Below are 6,925 nucleotides of genomic sequence, written 5' to 3' on the forward strand. Positions count from 1 at the left end.
ATGGAGAACCATCATGAAGAAGAGGCTCACAACCATGGCAGAGAAGGTCCAGCGCATCAGGCTGGACAAGAGAGAAGAGTTCTGGGTTCTTACATCAACCCAAACCCAAGAAACTGTGGAAGTAGCATCCAAAGGCCAACCATACATGCCAACAACTTTGAACTAAAGCCACAGCTCATCACCCTTGTTCAGAACAATTGTTCATTCGGAGGAAGTGTCCAAGAAGACCCCAATCAACATCTAACCACCTTCCTGAGGATATGCGATACTGTAAAGTCTAATGGTGTTCATCCTGACACCTATAGATTACTTCTGTTTCCCTTCTCGCTCAAGGACAAAGTATCTAAATGGCTGGAATCCTTTCCAAAGGAGAGTTTAGCAACCTGGGAAGATGTGGTGAACAAGTTCTTGACAAGATTCTATCCTCCTCAATGGATTAACAGGTTGAGAGTTGAGGTACAAACATTCAGGCAGCAGGATGGTGAGACTCTATATGAAGCATGGGAGAGGTTTAAAGACTTGACAAGAAGATGCCCGCCAGATATGTTCAATGAATGGGTGCAGTTGCACATTTTCTATGAAGGCCTTTCGTATGAATCAAAGAAGGCAGTAGACCACTCATCCGGGGGATCTCTGAACAAGAAGAAGACCATTAAAGAAGCCATAGATGTCATTGAGACTGTAGCAGAGAATGACTACCTCTATGCTTCTGAAAGAGGCAACACTAGAGGAGTGATGGAGCTGAACAATGTGGATGCACTGCTAGCTCAAAACAAGATGATTACCAAGCAATTATCTTACCTCACCAAGAAGATGGAGAGGAATCAAGTAGCAGCAATCACCACTTCAACAACAACCCAAGAAGGAGTGAATGAAGAAGCAGAGGGTGATCAGGAACAAGCCAACTACATTGGGAATTCACCTAGGCAGAATCATGACCCATACTCTAAAACGTATAATCCTGGTTGGAGGAACCACCCAAACTTTGGGTGGGGAAATCAACAAGACCAAGGCCAAGATCAGAGACGCCATAACCCCAACAACAATGTAACTCACCAACACTCCACACAGAGGTCATACCAACACCCACCCAACAACACCTCTCAACATCCATACCAAGGTCAAAATGGCCCTTCTCATCCTTCCAATCTCAACTCTCCATCATCGGAAGAAAGACTATCAATGATTGAGACTCTACTTGAAGGCATATGCAAGGAGATTCAAGATAGTAAGATGTTCTGAGAGAAAGTGCGATCTAACTTGTAAAATCAAGATGCTGCCATCAAGAAACTTGAGATACAAATTGGCTACCTATTCCAGCAAGCTCCTGGCCATGACCTTTGCAGCAACATTGAGTCAAGGCCAAGGAAGGAGTGTCAAGCCATCATCCTCAGAAGTGGGAAGGAACTGAAGGAGACTTCCAAGCAATCACAAGAGAAATATTCAATTGGAAAGAAGGAGGAACAAGATGAAGTTCAAGTCCCCACCTCCAACTCACATCAAAAGGAAGGAAAGCTGAAGCCATATGTTCCGAAAGTCCCATATCCTCAACAACTGAAGAAGAAGGGGGATGACAGCTAGTTCTCCAGATTTTTAGAAATCTTCAAGAAACTACAGATTAACATACCCTTTGCTGAAGCAATAGAGCAAATGCCGCTCTATGCCAAGTTCTTGAAGGAGTTGATGACCAAGAAGAGAAGCTGGAAGAACAACAATACTGTGATACTGACTGAAGAATGTAGTGCCATCATTCAGCATAAATTGCCCCAGAAAATGAAGGATCCTGGGAGCTTCCAGATTCCTTGTATTATAGGAGAAATAACAGTGGAAAAGGCTCTATGTGATCTAGGAGCTAGCATAAATATGATGTCTGTAGCTATGATGAAAAAAATGAAGATTGAGGAGGCCAAACTAACAAAAATGGCCTTACAACTGGCAGACCAATCATTCAAGTTTCCTCACGGCATAGTGGAAGACTTGCTAGTGAAGGTAGGAGACTTTATCTTTCCAGCAGACTTTGTAGTGTTGGACATGAAGGAAGGAGCTAAGGCTTCTATCATCTTGGGCAGGCCATTCTTAGCTACTGCCAGAGCTGTCATCGATGTCCAAAAGGGTGAACTGACCCTTAAACTACACAATGAAACAATGATGATCAATGTGTTCAAGGCCATGAACTATCCACAGGAACCATCGGGAGAATGTATGAGGTTAGACTCACTGGAAGATGTAGTACAAGAGACTTTTGAAGAAGAAAAATTTGAGGGATTAACAGAAGAGGAGGAATCAGCATCAAGCGAAGAAGCTGCAACAGCTGAAATTCAAGTTCAGGGCACAATAGAGGAGAAGAATGGGAAGAAAGAAGCACCCAAACTTGAACTAAAGGTACTGCCACCCACTCTCAAGTATGCATATCCAGGAGAAAACAAAAGTTATCCAGTGATCATAAATTCATCCCTCAGCCAAGAACAAGAGGAAGAGTTACTTGAAGTATTGCAAAGGCACAAAGATGCCATAGGATGGACCCTTGTTGACTTGAAGGGAATCAGTTCGGCCATATGTATGCATAAAATACTGTTGGAAGATGATGCCAAACCATCCATTCAACCCCAAATGAGGCTGAATCCAGTCATGAAGGAAGTGGTACAGAAAGAAGTCATGAAGTTGTGGCAAGGAGGAGTGATCTATCCGATCTCAGACAGCCCATGGGTCAGCCCTGTGCAAGTTGTTCCAAAAAAAGGAGAAATCACTGTAGTCCCCAATGAGAAGAATGAACTAATCCCTACAAGGACCGTCACAGGATGGCGTATGTGCATAGACTACAAAAAACTCAACGAAGCTATACGAAAAGATCATTTCCCCCTTCCTTTCATGGATCAGATGCTGGAAAGACTTGCAGTACATGCATATTACTGTTTTCTCGATGGTTATTCAGGATATAACCAAATAGTGGTTGATCCAAGAGACCAAGAGAAAACCTCCTTCACCTGCCCATATGGAGTGTTTGCCTACAGGCGCATGCCATTTGGGCTATGCAATGCACCTGCAACTTTCCAACGCTGCATGCTTTCTATTTTTCAGATATGATAGAAAAATTCATCGAAGTTTTTATGGTTGACTTCTCAGTATTTGGAGAGTATTTTCCTAATTGCCTAGATCACCTGGCCCTGGTATTAAAAAGATGCCAAGAAACTAATTTGGTCTTGAACTGGGAGAAATGTCACTTTATGGTGACAGGAGGAATAGTTCTTGGTCATAAGGTTTCTAACCAAGGCATTGAAGTGGATAGAGCCAAGACGGAACTCATTGAAAAATTACCTCCACCAAGTGATGTCAAGGCAATTAGGAGTTTTCTAGGGCATGCTGGCTTTTACAGAAGGTTTATTAAAGATTTTTCAAAGATAGCCAAGCCCTTAAGCAATCTCCTTGTGTCTGATACACCATTTATCTTTGATGAAAAGTGCATGCTGGCATTTGAAAACTTGAAAAATAGGTTGTCCTCTGCCCCTATCATTTCTCCACCTGACTGGAACCTACCATTTGAACTGATGTGCGATGCATCTGATTTCGCAATTGGGGCAGTGTTAGGACAGAGGAAAGATAACTTGGTCCATGTGATATACTATGCCAACAAATTCCTCAATGATACTCAAAGAAACTATACCACTACTGAAAAGGAGTTGCTGGCAATAGTTTTTGCATTTGACAAGTTTAGATCATACCTCATTGGTGCCAAAGTGATTGTCCTCACAGATCACACAGCACTTAAATATTTGTTTGCCAAGCAAGAATCAAAACCAAGACTAATAAGATGGATCTTATTGTTGCAGGAATTCAATATTGAAATCAAAGACAAGAAAGGAGTGGAGAACAAGATAGCAGATCACCTATCCAGAATCTCTCATGATAAAGGAGGAACACATGATACAAATGTAAATAAGTTCTTCCCAGATGAGCAGTTGATGACGATTCACAAAGCACCCTGGTTTGCAGATATTGCCAATTTTAAGGCAACTGGGGCTTTACATCCAGACATCAACAAACACCAGAAAAGAAAGCTCATCAATGACGCAAAGTATTTTGTTTGGGATGAACTATATCTCTTCAAGAAGTATTCAGATGGAATTTTGAGAAGATGTGTCTCGGAAGAAGAGGGACGAGAGGTCTTGTGGAACTGCCACAGCTCATGCTATGGAGGCCATTTTGGAGGGGACAGAACTGCAGCCAAGGTATTACAAAGCAGATTCTTTTGGCCCACCCTTTTCAAGGATGCCAAAGAACTGGTAAAGAATTGCAATGAATGTCAAAGAGCTGGAAACTTACCCAAAAGAAATGAGATGCCACAAAATTTCATCTTAGAACTGGAACTGTTTGATGTGTGGGGCATCGATTTCATGGGACCTTTCCTAACCTCATATTCAAACAAGTACATCTTGGTAGCAGTGGATTACGTTTCCAAGTGGGTAGAGGCTATTGCAACCCCAACGAATGATAACAAGGTGGTCATGAACTTCCTCAGAAAGAATATCTTTAGCCGGTTCGGAGTCTCACGAGCACTCATCAGTGATGGAGGGAGCCATTTTTGTAACAGACCACTAGAAGCTCTCCTCCTACGATACGGGGTGAAACACAAGATTTCCACGCCTTACCACCCCCAAACAAGTGGGCAAACTGAGATATCTAACAGAGAGCTAAAAAGGATTCTGGAAAAGACTGTGGGAGCATCAAGGAAGGATTGGTCGAAGAAGCTAGATGATGCTCTTTGGGCATACAAAACGGCATTCAAAACACCAATCGGGATGTCTCCATACCAACTGGTGTATGGAAAGGCTTGTCATCTACCATTGGAGCTGGAACACAAAGCCCTCTGGGCTCTCAAGCTGCTAAATTTTGATAGCACTGCTGCTGGTGAAAAGAGGGTCTTGCAGCTGCAAGAAATGGAGGAGTTCAGATCTCAAGCCTATGAAAATGCCAAGATTTATAAAGAAAAGGCAAAGAGAAGGCATGACCTCCATTTAACACCCAGAAGCTTCAAAGAAGGACAGCAAGTGCTCCTCTACAATTCCAAATTAAGACTCTTCCCTGGGAAACTCAAATCAAGGTGGTCAGGACCCTTTCTTGTCACAAAGGTCTCGCCGTATGGGCACATAGAAATCATGGAGGAAAGTTCAAAGAGGACGTTCACTGTTAACGGATAGAGGCTCAAACACTACATGGGCAACATGAGGGAAAACCCCAAAGTGAAGTATCACCTCAAGTGATGGAGGAATCGTCGAGCTAGCGACGCTAAAAGAGCGCTTCGTTGGGAGGCAACCCAACCTAAGGTAGTTCCCTTTTCATTTGCATTTTAATAAAAATCACAAGTAGTTTCCCCCGTATTGTGAGGAGCTAAGTTTGGTGTTACACACCAAAACAATACAAGAGTGAGTGTGTAATTCTAAGTTTGATGTTCCACCAAAGATTTCAGTTAGAATCACACTACACTCCTTCAAGGGCAAATTGCTAGATCCAACCAATCAGGGGAACCACTTAACAGTAGTTAGTTTCTAGTTGTCTTGCTGATAACAACACATGAGATTTTCTGCATGCATTCAACCTGCTGTATTAGGCAAGGAACTAAGTTTGGTGTTCACACACCAAGTTAAGTTCCGAAATGCACAAGCATACATGCATACTAACTATCCCTCAAGTGATTTGGGGACAAGAAACTTCCAATAACTTTGCAGCGATTCAATCAATCTTTTGGAAAAACAGTGCACCATCATCCAAGGAAGCGAGGAAGGATGCAGAAGCTATGGAGGATGACAACAAATGGGTAGCTGGAAGGCATCACCAAAAGGTTATATTGTTACTTGATTCCATATGCTTGGAAATAATCAATTTGGAAGTCTGAATGTGCCCTTGATTAATAGTCACTCTTTAAGCTTAATTCACTAGAATTTGATGTTTTTTTTTTGCTTAGGTCTATGCTTGCTAGTCAAGTTGCCTGTTTTCATTTTCATCTTGCTTATTGTATGCTTGTCCTTTTAAGCTAAATAAAAAAAAAGAGATGTTATGAAAGACCAGAGTGATGTTCAAGTTGTGGAGTAGGTTCTTAAATTTGTGGTGTAGTAATCACTTAGCTAAGTTGGTTCACCAACAAGGTGGGAAGGCAACTATCTGTCCTGAATCATATACTTGAAACACACCCCCATGAGACTAGCTAAATAATAAGATCCTAATAAGAAAAAGGAAAAGAACAATAAGGGTTGAAAAAGAAAGAAAAGTTAATAAAGAATAAGGCTAGGCACCAAGGGCTTGAAACTTGAGGGATGTGTCTGTGGTGCTCTTGTACCAAGGATCTGCTTGGATGAATAAGTTCTTAGGAGTGCTTCATCACTTGGTAACTTGGGTTAACTAACCCGGGATTATCAACTGAAAATCTACTATCAAGAGCAACCTTGCTACAGAACATTTAGTAACCCAAAGAGGTGCTGGACACCAAGACCTCAAGGAAAAAAAATAACAAACCATGTGCCTGTGGTGTGCATGTATGGGGGAGAGAGACTTGAGGGAGTAAGTCCTTGGGGTGTTTTAATACCCAGCACCTTGAACCAACTGGTTCGGGAATGTTGGCTGAAAGCTTATCTTAAAGAGTCGCCCCCTCACAGAACACTCAGCCTAAGGATGAAATAAACCTTGGAAAGACAAAGGGATCAATAAATAAAAGTCTCAAAGGGTACAATCAAGTGAGTATTTCAAGGCATGATAAAGGTCTGAAAGCCAGTAAAGGAATGAACCTAAGTTGCTATGCATGAAACCCCATAAAACCAAGAACATGACTTCCACAATAATGATTCATTCATCTTGTCATTTCATTCATCATTCTCTTGTTCCAGTACTTGCTTAGGGACAAGCAAGCTTTAAGTTTGGTGTTGTGATGCCAGGG

At 42.0% G+C, this 6,925-nt stretch overlaps 1 non-coding gene across 1 annotated transcript; it reads right to left on the reverse strand.

Moving 5' to 3' along the window:
• Nucleotides 1-441: 441 nt before the first annotated feature.
• LOC148544693 (small nucleolar RNA R71) lies at nt 442-548 on the reverse strand. Its single transcript, XR_015900338.1, has one exon. It is a non-coding gene; the product is annotated as a small nucleolar RNA R71 (small nucleolar RNA).
• Between the last annotated feature and the right edge of the window lie 6,377 nt (nt 549-6,925).

The sequence above is a fragment of the Arachis ipaensis genome, chromosome B9 (assembly GCF_059453495.1).
Source record: "Arachis ipaensis isolate K30076 ecotype BB chromosome B9, ASM5945349v1, whole genome shotgun sequence".
Taxonomy (NCBI): domain Eukaryota; kingdom Viridiplantae; phylum Streptophyta; class Magnoliopsida; order Fabales; family Fabaceae; genus Arachis; species Arachis ipaensis.